A 14488-nucleotide genomic window follows, 5' to 3' on the forward strand; every position below is an offset into this window, starting at 1 on the left:
TCAAAAAAAAATAATGACATTGAACATCATAATAAGTTCTTATTTTATTTTATGTTTTTGGATGTTTATTATTCATGTTTCTATGCATGCCGAAGCCTTTTTTTCAATTCAGCAAAAGTAATCCAGGTCTTCTAAGCTGCACATTTATCTTAAACTCTGAATTTATCTTATATAAAAACCAATCTGAAGCTGGATTTTATAAAAGCAGAATGCAGCACTGTAAGTTCCCTCTATAACTTTTACAGTAGAACATAAAATTTCAAATCTTACATAATGATGAAAAATATTAAGTAACAAATTATATCTGAGAAGATTGCAGACCCAGGGAAGTTGCAAATTAGGCTCCACTATGAGAAAAGGGCTTGTTAAAACAAAATATATCCCTTGCTTTCTAAAATACATCAGATCTGTTTGACTTCTCTCATACAATACTCTCTGGTTTGAGCAGTTTATTAAGCTTTCAATCTGGAACCAGGACTTTAACCTTTTCAACCAGGGATTCCTAAATGCAGGCATCTTCTTGCCTCAAGCTGCAGTAGAGCCCAGCTTGGGTAGCTCGGGGCAGATTTTGCTATCAGGTATATACTTTGGCATTTTGTTAGTTTACTTAAATATATAGACTTTTTTAAAGATATTGTCAAAGTTCTGATTTTTGTCTACTTAATTATTATTTTAATAATGCCTGAGCCTGCCCAGTGAATAAAAATATTGGTACCCATCACAGCACACCATCTCTGCGACTTGCCAGAACTTTAGGACTATCATTCTTTGTTTCTAGTTTTCATAATGAAAGTGGATTTTTATTAACCTTTAAGCAAGTACAAACACAAAGGTAAAAATTCTAATTTTAAATGTTTATCTACATATACATGTAGTGAGTTTATCAAATATTTAGAATATACATGTGTTACATGTTACTCTTAGTCAAATAGACTCCATGTCAAACTTTTTTTTTTTATTCCTGGCTTCTGAATCAAAGCTTTGTCTTTGATACCAAGCTGTATAATTTACAGACAATGATCTCTTGCTCTATATACCTTTAAAGAAGGACAAGAAGTTTCATCTCTCATTTCAGTCTCAAAGATTTTTTTTAAATATTATAGAAGCAGGCAAATTTTATTAGTAAATATCACAAGGTATAATTTCCATAGTTGAGATCTGTACACTATTTTCTCAGGGCAATCCCTAGCTGAATATCCAGACATCCGGGTGGTTCTCATTATGGCCCCAAGTCTTCACTATCTCCAGGGGTACTCTGGTGATGGGCATAGACAGTCAGAGGTAGATTGAAGTTACATCACTTTTACTTCATAATACCACTGAACTCATTCATTTTTCAACTGTTCACACAATAATCTTTAATGTTCTTTTCTTTTTTTCTTTTTCTTTCTTTTTTTATTTTTAATATTGTATTTAATTTTAATTTATGTGCATTGGTATGAGGGTGTCAGATCTTGGAGTTATAGACAGTTGTGAGCTGCCACGTGGATACTGGGAATTGAACCAGGGTCCTTTGAAAGAGCAGTCATTGCTCTAAACCATTGAGCCATCTCTCTACCTAATGTTCTTTTCAAGATGCTTGTATCTCAGTGAATTGACGAAGTTATACCCAAATATCTGAGATTGGATATTTTATAATTAGGAATTTCTCACATTTATGGAGATGGAAGCAGAAAGTACCACAGTCAGCAGCTATGCTTCTGGACGAGACTGAAGTCTGCTTCTAAGGCAGCACCTTATGTTGAATCTTGCAGAAAAGAGGAGCCTCATAAAGACCTAATCCTTTCTGCTTCTGGGTTAACTCGCTCAATACGATCATTTCTTGTGCCATCCATTTGTCTACAAATTTTGGGATTTCCTTGTTTGTTTGTTTTTTTAATAGCTGAGTAGTATTCCATAGTGTAAATGTACCATAGTTCCTTTATCCATTCGTCGACAAAAGGCAAGTCCCATGAAAGTCTTAACTTACCAGGAGATTGGGATAGATGTGAGGACATCACACTGGGACTCTTAGTAAGAGAAACATAGGAAATGGGGAAATAGAAGGATCCAGAGGATCTTAGAAACTTACAAGAACAACATAGTAACAGGGGGATCAGGTCTCAGGGGGTCTGTTTAAACTATTGCACTAGCCAAGGACATTACAAGTGGCAAACATTGATGAACCTCTACTCAGATCTAGCCAATTTACCGGACATTCTCCACAGTTGGGTGGAGAGCAGGGACTAACTCTGACATGAACTCTGGTGCCCCATATTTGATGACTTCCCCTTGTTGGGGAGCCCTGGTGGCACTCAAAGAAAGAATAAGCAGGCTACCAAGATGAGACTTGATAGCCTATGACCACAAAGTGGGGGGGAGATCCCCCTCGGTCATAGACCTAGGGGAGAGGAATAGGGTGAAAGTGGGAGGGAGGGAAGAATGGGAGGATACAAGTGATGGGATAACAGTTGAGTTGTAATCTGAATAAATTAATTAAAAAGAAAAGAAAAAATAGACCTATTCCTTATGTGTGAGCACTTGGGGCCTCCACTCTCATGACTCAGTCACATCTTATATGAAGGCAGGAGAGATGGTTCAGCAGCTGTGAATGCCTGCTGCCCTTTCAGACGAACTGAGTTTGGCTTTCAAAAGCCGTATCAAATGGCTCACAATCTCCTATAAATCTAGATCCAGGAGATCTGGCCATCCCAGACAGTTGTAGCCACCAGCACATGTGTGTGTATGTGTGTGTGTGTGTGTGCATTACACATCTTTGCACATACATACTTGCATAATATATTGCTTAAAGCCCCAATTTTAAATATTTTCAAATAGTGCTAAAGTTCAAACTAAATGTTTGGAAGCATGAACTAGTGCAGCAGTCTTCTGATATATATACACATAGTCTTCTATTATAACTATATTTCTATGAAAGAAGAGAAGTCTTAGCCCTTCTCTGAAACAGGAGTAAAGAGATCATATCATGGGTAATTTCCTAAACTTAGTAAAGGTGGACTTGTACTACTGGGTAGATTCATTTATCTTCAAATGACATTTCAAGTTTTTTTTATATATAAAATCAACCCATACTTAAATTCTACAGTATTAGTCACTGATCTATAAAAATATATATTTCATAAAATGTAAATTTTAATGAAGTATTTTCTTAGTAAAAGAAGATTATTATAATCATACTAAATTCCTCCTGGCATACCTAATATGTGAACTTAAATATGTTGATCAGAAAGATGAAGAGGTCTATGGGGCTCATTAAGGATCATTTACTGTTTCATAAGTAATTGTTGAGTACATATTTTAGAACGATGTACAATAAATATTAAACTGATATATCATCTATTCATTGGAAAAGTAAAATGTAATAAACTATATCACACATAAACATAACACGTAAGTAAATATTTTAAGTAAATGCCCTCCCCTTTTCCTTTGTAGTGACTTCTTTCCAGGGAAACACAAAAAATATGATTAGTCAGAACAAAATGGGCCCCATCTCAGTTGGAAATAGATTGTTCCATTATTGTAACATTTAAAAATTGATATACTCTAAAATTTGATATACATACTACGGAACTGTTTTTCTAAGAGGAATAATTGAACATAAAGGGTTGTTTCATATTGCCCATGACTACATACACTTTCTAGGCCCTGTTACTCAGGAACAGTCCATTTACTAGGATACAAAGTAAGAGAGCTCCAGCTAATCGCGTCTTCTTGAAGACTGATAAGGACACTTGTAAGGTTGTCACTCTTCTCTTCCAACTGTCTTAAGAACGACAGGCCACAAATCACACCAGACACACTGAAATGAAAGTCTATATGTCAAGCTGTTTTTTACTCTCTGTGTTTGAGGATAGAGAAAAACCCCTTAAACGGCCCATTAATGGGAGGTAATTGATGCATCTTGGCCAGCTCATGAGATGTCAGTCTCTCTGTGTATATACAAACTTAGCAACTTGGAGATAACTACTTGCCTTACAGAATAGGAACAGAAAAAGACAATTCCAGAATTCTTGCCAGTTTATATAAATGGGGATGATTCATACTACATTTCAAGGAGTTGTTATTTGATTGTTTATTTATATATTTTTATCTATTTGTCTATTTGTTTTTAGAAAACCATTTTCTTGATTCTTTGACAATGCATACCATTTATTTTTATAATATTGACCCTCCTTTCCCCCTATAATCCTTTCCAGATATACAATCCACATCCCTAAACCACACATCTCCAGTTTTCTTTTTAAAATTTTTGACCAACTGAGACCAATTCTTACTGCCTATATATCGGTGAGTTTACGGCATTTGCTGGAGCACAACTAAGCTAGCAAGGGCCAAAACCGTAAGGTAGACTGATTCTTCCTTCCCCAGAAGTAACAACTGTGTGCTCAGCTGGAGGTGGGCGGCGTGTGTCCCTGCTTGCCGTACTCTGAGCCACACCAGAGTGTTGACTACTTGAGCTTGTGTGGGTTTCTCTACAGACCACCAAAGCTGTTTTCGGTTCGGAGTCCTATCATGCCTAGAAGATGCTGCTTTTCTCTGGTTCTGACATCTGGCTTCTTCAACCTTTAGTTATAGGACCTTACCATCAAGTGCTCATGGGCAACCAAGAGCACTGCCAATAGCTTGTGTTGTCTGGGATCTATAGGACATCTTTATGATGATATTGTTCACCTGACACTGTTTTGTGGGTTTTGCTTTGGTTTTGTTTTGGTTTTGATTTTGTTTTAATTTGGTAACCCATGGCATCTTGGAGGAGCATTATCCTCTGTGTAAGGTTATATCAATTGAAGTCATGTGCACAAGAGCATGCATACAAATATATTAACCTAAAATTCTTGATTTATCTATGGATTTTCCATATGACTTCAGTATTGGTTATCCATTCTTAATCCCCACATTTGCTTTATCCACCCATCCCTTCATTCTAATTATCCTTCATTTTACCCCTTTCCAGTTCATTTCTGATATCCCTTAAGATCTTTTTTCCCCCGAGGCAGGGTTTCTCTGTGTAGCCTTGGCTGTCCTAGGCTCACTTTGTAGACCAGGCTGGCCTCGAACTCCTAGCGATCTACCTGCCTCTGCCTCCCAAGTGCTAGGATTAAAGGCGTGCACCACCATGCCCGGCCTCTTTAATATCCTTCATTCCCTTCCTCTTCTGTTTTTGTGGACTCTGAAATTTCCAAAAACTAAAAACCTAATGATACATCTATGAGACCTACTTATGAGCAAGGACATCTGATGTTTGACTGTCTGTGCATGGCTTACCTCAATCGGCATAATTTCCGTACCATCCATTTATTTGCAGATCTCCCAACTTTACTTTTCTTTATTACTGAATAGAATCCTGTTGTTCACAACTAATGTCTCCTCATTATACACTCATCACCTTATATCTAGGCTATTTCCATGTCTAGATGTTGTGACTACCCCATCTGTGTAATGGATGAGTGTGTCTCTAAAGCAAGAAAGAGTCCTTTGGTTATATGCTCAAGAGATGTATAGATGGGTCATGTGGTCACACATATATAAGTTTTTGAGGAATAGCTACGTTGTCACCATAACAATTTTCTTTCCTACCAACAGTGTATGAAGGTTTCATTCCTAACATGTGTTCCAACACTTGTTCTCTTTTGTTTTCTTTGTCTTATACATTCCACTGTCTTAATTAAATTTCATAATAGTTTTAATTTGCATCTCTGTAATAAGTCAAGATTGTGAGCTTTTAAAAACATTTGTCAGCCGTTTGTATTTCTTCCTGTGAACCTTCAATTACATAGCAACTCTTTTTGCTAGTTAGTTTTCTTTCTTTATTTTAAAAATGTAAATAGATCTTTTTCTTAAGTATATTCTCACTATGGTTTCCCCTGATCCAATTCTCACATCCCTGTCCACACAAATCCTCTCTCTGTCTCTGTCTCTGTCTCTGTCTCTGTCTCTGTCTCTGTCTCTGTCTCTGTCTCTCTCTCTCTCTCTCTCTCTCTCTCTCTCTCTCTCTCTCTCTCTCTCACACACACACACACACACACACACACATACACATTAGAGTACAAGTAGGCATCTAAAATAATAATAATAATAATAATAATAATAATAATAATAATAATAATAATAGTATATAATAATAAATAGTAATAACATAAAATAAAATCAAACAAAGCAGAATTGAAAAAACAAATGAAAATACAGAAAAAAGAGCCAAAGAAAAATCACAAGAAAGACACAGACACTCTTTCCTTGGTGTTTCTTTGTTTATTTTGAAACTCACTCTCTGCCAGGTGTGTATCTGGCAAATGTTTCGCTCGTACTGTATGCTGTCTCCTCAGTTGATTCAGTTTCCTTGGCAGTATGTAAACTTTAATTTCATAATTTCCAACTTGTTGATTGTTGGCCCTGTTTTCTGGTTATGCAAGAACAAATTGGCAGTAGAAAAATGTGAATGAAATTTGAATAGAATTTCTAAGATATGGGCCTTTTTAGCACACTGCTATACTGATAATGCAAACAGTGTAGACACAAGCTCTGTGAGACTCAGTAGGCTAATGAATGGCTCCAGAACATATTTTTGAAAACATACGATTTGGATTTGGTCTTAAATCTATAATATTGTTAGGTTTTCTGGAAAAGAAAGGCATTTGATTTTTTTTTAAAAATAAAATTCATATTTACAATATTCTGAAATATTCATGTTAACATTTTTAGAAGAAAGCATGTGCCATTTAACTTCATTAGCTATGTGCTATCCAAATATAAGAACATATTCCTGTTCCAGTCAGTTGTCTATCTGAGACTTTTCCTACTCATGAATTCATTATGAGCATGTAAAATTCTATCATTTGAATAACTGATCAAAATAGATATAATGCTCCTCTGAGTTGCGTAAAGAAGCTGTTTGCTATAAGGATGGTGTTCAAAGTGCTAGCATTTAACAAGCTGTCCCTGGGCTTAGCTTCTACAATACAGAGCTCAGGGAACGGCAAAAAGAATTGGAATTTCACTTCTCCCGTGAGGAAAGTCTCTAGTTAGACATGAGATAGATGAAAGTCAGCTCAGGGTTCACTGCTGCCCTGTAGAGATAGAGGTTCTACCTAGCTGTCTTGCCATGTTTTGGCATATTTTACTGACAAGTACTTTCTTGCTTTTGATATTACCTCATAAACACTGAGAGGCTTTAAATTTTTGTTTTTAAATGTAATTTTTACACTGGACATACTGGTTCATGAGTTCACTAGGTTTAGATAAGAGTGTCATGAATTCAAGGCAAACTCACGCATCATGAGTGGTATTGCCTCCAAAGACATAAACTAGCACACACACGCATGCACGCACACACACACACACACACACACACACACACACACACACACACACATACACACACAAGTGGACAGCTTCATTTTAGGGCCATTAACACTGTCACACTAGACACAGGTCCTTTTCTCATATGCATAATCTTTAAAAGTTATAGATTGATTAATCAATTAGCTAATTGTACAGTGTGGGCAGGGTACAGATGTGTTTGTGTGTGAGCACAGGAATTTCTTCCATGGAGCACCTGTAGTAGTCAAAGGACTTGAGCAGGGTTGGTTTTCCCTTTGTACCAAGTGAGTTCTTGAAACGGAACTGACCAGAGTCAAGAAAGAGACTTACACTCTGAGCCGCATCACTGGCCCTACATAAAAAGAATGCAAAGTTCTTAGAAAATATGTCAGCTACATAATTCTTTCTAAAAATAGTACAGTTAAATCAATCTTCCTCCTTATCTATTTCTACTATTGGCTGAAGCCCTGTTCAAGGTCAATGCTTAACTTTTAAAGTGGCATAAACTCTGCAATAAATACATCTCAAAGTCATTGAACTTCTAAGTTCTAGCTTTCAGAACAAGCTATGTGTAAGTTTGCATCTGAATAAACTCTCTAATTATGACTTGACAATACTTAAATCCAATGACTAATTCTCAGAACTCATTTTTCCTGACCCATTTTCTGTAGATGGTGGAAAGGAGCAGTCTCTTGCTGAATGAAACACAATTGCAATTTATTTCTTAATCTCCAAATCTGGATTTTCTTTTGCACTTGGGGCTCTTCCTTTTCAACCAGTTTTCCTTTGTGTGACTAGTTTTGTTACCTCCAATCAGTCCAGTTCCAAGAGTTCTCCTTTTGAAACACACTTTTCTGTGCATTCATTATTAAACTTACTCTGGTTTCTTTTTTTACCAGCTAAATTTCCTTAAATGCTGTTTATACAATGATGATTCTCAAATTATTTATTAGCAACTAGACCATTGTCTAAGTTTGTACATCTAAGACATATACTCATAGTTGTTAATGGGGATTGCAAAACCTACACAAGGCAGAGGAATCTGCTTTTTCACAGAATTCTTCACCTTGACAATAGAAGCAGTAGTGGTAATGTTATTGTGCTCAGAAATTTTGGTCTTACTTCTGTTTCTAACAACACTCACAGCTTATCACATTTGTTGATACTGTGTGAGAGTTAGCCCTTGTGGCAATTTGACTAGTGTGGGCTTAGTGAGATAACTGAGAAATGAGTTTTCCTGGTGTGTTCGTGTTGCCATTAGAGAATAGCATTTATATTGGTAAGTTGAGTAAAGAATGTTCCCCTCTCAGTACAGACCCAACATGGATCCAAACAGGGCAAACTCAGAGGGATGCTGAGCTAACTTTCTTCCTGGTAGTCATCTTTTGCCACTCTCTGATGTCAACTTTTAGGTTTTCTGGTTTCTCATCTCCATGATTTAGATCCCTAATCCTTCAGTGTGGGGCTCAGGCTGGAAGATATGCTCAGGGCTTGTCTTTTTCACAGGCATTCCTCTCCACTTTTATAGCTGACAGAAATCCAGCTTTGGAATTCTTATACTTCACATATGTATATTCTAGCTCTCAAAATAAGTGTCTTTTTTACTCTTAAATTAACAAATTTAGATATACAAATAAATAAATATGTGTATATCCATATAAATCTTTATACACACACACATATTTAGGGCTGAGTTTGGAAATATCTTTTCTTGTCCATTTACATGTGTGCCTATGTAAAAATACATATTTATGTGTAAATTGAAAAGGTTTATATGCATTCTTTATATTGCTCTATCAGTCTATTCTCAGTCTCTGAGGTTCTTTCTGTGTCTCTCTTTTTCTATCGCTGTATGTGTGTGTATCCAAAATAATTCTTTATTCTCTGAAAAAAAAACCTGAGTAATACACTTCCCTTGAATTACATTCCAAATAGATGCCCACATTTTATCACGGTTCTGCCCAGCATCAATGACTTTAAGCTACCATTATTTTTCTTTCAGATCACTATAGCAGACTTTTATATAGTCTTCTAGCAATGAACAAGAGAAAAATCTCAAAAATGTTAATTAGGAATTTTATGTGTGAAGATGTGTTCTCCCATGGGCCTAGTTGAATGCTTAGATAAAAGTTTAAAAATACCTTGCATCCCAAACGTTATGATTATGCATGTGACAAGGTTTGGAAATGAGATATTTATAAAAAATAGAAATCTGTATGTACATGGAGGCAGGCAAGGAAAGAACAAAAAAGACACGGAGAGACAGGTAAATCATCGTTGAAGACCAAAAGAATACCTGAGTCTTCCAAGCCTAAGTGTGTGGCATACTACAGATTTCACCCTCAACACCCAGAAGAAACTTCCTCAAGAGTTTCTATATCCAAAACTTCTCAGTATTAGATTCCAGACCTTCGTGTCTGTGAACACAGAAATTTCTCTTTTTCAAGCCACTCGTTGTGTAGTGAATCTTAACTATAACCTTTAGATACGATTACAAAACCAAGAAAATAAGAACAACCCAGGTAGGAGAGTAGCCTGATGTAGCTGATTTTAAAGATTCCTAGACCTACCCCAGAAAATAGACACTCACATGGAGTAGTGCCAAAGAAATTAACTCTAGTCTCATTCTGTTGGCTCCCTCTGAGTTCACACACAGATGTATGTGTGTACGTGTAACACACATGTCTATTTTCTGAAATAGAAAAAAAATATGGTATATAGAATGCTTTTGTAAAGACAAAAAGGAGTCACTTGGGACAGATTCTAATGATGCTTTTCCTATCCTATCTTTTTCCTTAACTGTTTTTTTTTCTTCAAAATAAGAATTAGAGTGATTCAACTGACATAGATAGAATAGAAAACAAATGAAACTAAACAAAGTCGTGCCTTGCCTGTTGCCTCAATACCTGATATGCTCTTCCTTGTCCCTAGGGCTCTGCTGGCCTGTGGATCCTTTCATTTTTTTTTTCGTGTTTGAAATGCCCTTTCCTGTCATACCTGGAGAACTTCCAGTCTCCCTTCATCCAGGTCTTTAGTCAGACATATGTATGTCACTAACTAATGCTTAAGCTTTTGTTCTACCAACTCATTTATTTCTCTCACTTGTTTTTACTGTTTATAAAAACTGCCTATTATATGATTTATTGACTCCCAGGGTTGTAAGAAGCTTAAAGTGACTGCACCATGATGTAAAGAGCCCAGGTATCTCAAATTTGATAATTCCTCTTCTTATGCATACAAATGATGTTACATTAACCACTGTTATAAAATAAATGTAGAGGAAGAAAGGTGTATAGAGAGAATCATGCCCTAACAAATACATACCTACTTAAAAATAAATCTCTTCCATGTGAAAATGGAAAGACATATCATAATCTTGGGTAAAACATTTGTGAGGGGTATATCTAAAAATGGACTCTTATGAACCTACAAACAATTCTCAGGACTCAATAAGACAGCCAATTTCAAATTAGAAAATGAACCAAAAACCTTAATAACTATTTCATAAACTAAGATATAAAATATAATAACTAACAATACTAAGAACTCTTATGAGCATGAGACAATAAATTTCTCATTCACTACTTATGGGAGTCCAAACTAGAGTTACTTTGGCAGGGAATTTTGGCACTTTTATATAAAAATAAATATACATTTGACAAATGATAAAGAACTTATACTATTTGGTATTTACTCAAAGGAATTTAAAATCTGTGTTCACACAAAAATGTACCTACAGCAGTTTTGGTTTTTTTAACATTATACTCTAAATAATTTTCTATTCCCCCTACAAACTCAAAGACTCCCACATTACCTTCCACACTCCCCAAATTTATGGCCCTTTTTTTATTAATGGTTATTGCATGCATGCTTGCACAGATGTTCATAAATGCAAGTATCTTAGTTTGTATATGTAACTAGTCTCTACGTTTTCAGGGCTGACAATTTGGCACTGGACACTTGTATACTCTCCCCTGAGGAGGGCCATGTCTCCAGCCTCAGCTCTCCTCAGTTATCTGTTAATTTGTGTAGTATGAGGAAGGCTTTGTGGCTTTTCACTTTCCATGCTGGCATATTTATTGGTGTCATTCTTTTTCACATCACATTTGGGAAACCATGTTGGTTAGACTTTATAGGCGTAATTTCTGGTTATTAAGAAACACAATCTCACAGCAAATTGCCTGATCCTTTTACAATCTTTCCACCCCCACTTCTGCAACTTCCTTTGAGCCTTTGGGGATGTATACACTTAGAGTAGTTTTATTCTTAGCTGAATAAGTTGTAAATCACTAAAAAGTACTTCAATAGATAAGTGAATAAATCAATTGTATCTTATCTACATAATAAAATGTACTGAAAAGAAATAAGTCACCAGGTCACAAGATGATATAAAGGAAACTTAAGGGCATATTAGTAGGTCAAATAAGACCACCAGTACACATACTGTGTGACCCAACTATGTCTTGCTGAAAATGACAAAACTAGAAAGACAATAGTAAGATCAATGTTTACAAGACTCATGATAAAATAAAAAAGAATAACACGAAGAACTTTCAGGGATGTGAATGTAGCCTGTATGGTCTAATTGGAGATAGACCGTTCTGGTCATTAGTCTATCTGTGTAGAGGACACAACCTTCAGAGTGACCCTGATGTAAACTATGGGTTTTGCATCATGATGTGTTAAGATCATGAATCCTTTGTATCAAAATCACAATTTGGGTAGAAAATATTGGAAATGGAGGAGGTTATGCATATATAGGGACAGTGATTATCGGGTCCATATAACTGTTCTAATATGACAACTGTAATCTATATATTTAAAATCCTTGCTCTCTCAAGTCCTCTGCAAGCACCTCAAGCATAGGAATGTTTGTCTGTTTTGTTTATAGCTAAACTCTCATTGCACCAAGCAGAGGTCCACACAAGACTCACAAACCTATGCACTGAATCCGTGTGTAAATGTCTTTTTATTTTGTGTTTCCATATTATTAATAACCTTAGTTACTCAAGTTTATTATAAAGCTTATTCTAATTACTACTAAAAGTCCTGGTATGATTCTTTTCAATAGAACAAATGGCATTATTTGTGTTGATTTTTAATGGCTTTCTGTAATGACTAGTGAATCCTTAGAGTCCAAATATGTGCAAACGCATGCACGTGGCACCTTCCTCATAAGCCTACAGCATTCCGTCATAACAAATAATGCAGCTTTAAGAAGGATTTGCATACATTCTCAAATGTAGGGAGTCATTTTATCTTCAGTCTCTCTTCTCCTATCTACTTTTCCTGTTTAAAAAAATGGAAACAATAATGGCAGATAGTATTTATTGTTTTGTTTGGAACTATTTTGAAAAATTTGTTCTGGGGCACACATTGCATTTCCAAACACATTTCTCTTCAAAGAAGAAAGTGTAAATAGGCAGTACCACCAAATTGCTCTGTCAACTCCTTGTATAACTATAAAGAAAAAATAATGCTATTTTTATTGCTATTCTTTGTGTAGATCTGATATGATGGATACTAGGTAAATATGTTATTACTAAAAGCCAAGCGCAGTTGACTACTTGAAATATCCCTATTCTTTGGAAGGGTTTTGGATTCCAGTGCAGATTATTATACTGATTTTGTGGCTAATAATCCTTGCAATATATTTTTTCCTTTCTACTATTCTCCTTGGCCTTGTGTCTCTTTTATTCTAATACAAATCACTGCCATGCTTCGGAGTATCTGCCTTCAAAACGTAGATCCTTATAAGTCTCTCACGGTGTGTCTGCATAAACATTCAGGTTGTTTCTAGATAACAGCATTTGGTCATTAATACATTCTATGAATAAAGAAGTGAAAACACATAGAGAATAGCATCTACAGATGAGAAGTCAATTTCTGATAGATTAAATCTCCCTAAAAACATCTAATTTTCAATGAAACTCAGAAAATCTGGACTTCGTGTGGCAAACTGAAAAATTAGTCACAAATAACAAAGTTTCTTATTTTAGCCAAAAGTTAAAATTAGTATGTCATCAGATGTCTTTGTTTGAACACAATGCTGATATAGTATTTTTAACAATAGCATTTCCCATGATTCTCTTCTATTTCTCTTTGCTCAGTGCAATGTCCTTTCCCCAGTGCCCCAGTCTCCAAGTCCCCCAGTCTCCCAGTCTCTCCATCTCCTAGTCCTCCAGTTCCCCAGTTTCCCACTCCTCCAGTTTCCCAGTCCCCCAGTTCCACAGTCCCCCAGTCCCCCAATCTCCTAGCCCTGAATTTTAAACTCTTCTAAATGTTCTTTTTTGTTCTAGGAAAAAGTTCCAATTGTGCGTTTTCTCATACTGCTATGCATTGTTCTTGTGTGCCCATTGAAATTTTAAATTAAAATGTACTTATATGTGTGTTTTGCTTGTAGGTATGCCTGTGAATCATGTGTGCAAAGCCTGTGAAGGCTTAAACATGTCATAAAAATTCTGGGACTGTAGATAAAGACAGATGTGAGCTTCCATGTCAGTGTGTGTGTGTGTGTGTGTGTGTGTGAGTGTGTTTTTAAAATGTCTGGGGAAGTGATAGCAGAATAAAAGTGGTTTATGAATGATGGGTGTTATTATCTAGGATATATTATATTAAATATAAATTGTGTTTATAGGCAAAATTAGATAAAAATTTCTACTAAGGAAAAGAAAATTGAAATAAGTGTCAAAGGATATCAGTGAATACTCCTCAGATAGTTCTGCAATTCCTAAGGAGAGTTTAGGAGACAAATGGAAGGGGGCCTTGTGTGGGGAGTTCTTGGAATATCTTTGCTGAAGAGCTTTGACTTTCACTCATAGTGGCCTAAAAGATACCATGAAGCCAGGATTGGTGGTGCAAGCCTTTAACTCCAGCTCTTGGGAGCCAGATCTTTGTGAGATCAAGGCCAACCATAACTACGAAGTGAGCCTCAGACTCAAAATAAAACAAAACAAATTTAAAAAACCAAAAGTAAATAAGTAAATAAATAACTAGGATAGGTTTCTCCTTTAAATTTTAGTCAGAATTTGCTCACACCTCAAAAAGACAATTCTGGGGGCTTGAAGTGTGCTGTAGCAATTGTGAAAGAATGCTAACTTTACAATTTTGGTAGTATTAGCTGTGCAATATATGGCTCAAACTTATTGCCATGGCATGAGCTCACAGT

At 35.9% G+C, this 14488-nt stretch overlaps 1 long non-coding RNA gene across 1 annotated transcript in view; it reads left to right on the plus strand.

The window, feature by feature from the left end:
- Positions 1-14488, plus strand: part of LOC311595670 — a 106895-nt gene that overhangs the window by 77424 nt on the left and 14983 nt on the right. The window lies entirely within an intron of this gene.

The sequence above is a fragment of the Acomys minous genome, assembly GCF_964271855.1.
Source record: "Acomys minous genome assembly, chromosome: 4".
In the NCBI taxonomy this organism is placed as follows: domain Eukaryota; kingdom Metazoa; phylum Chordata; class Mammalia; order Rodentia; family Muridae; genus Acomys; species Acomys minous.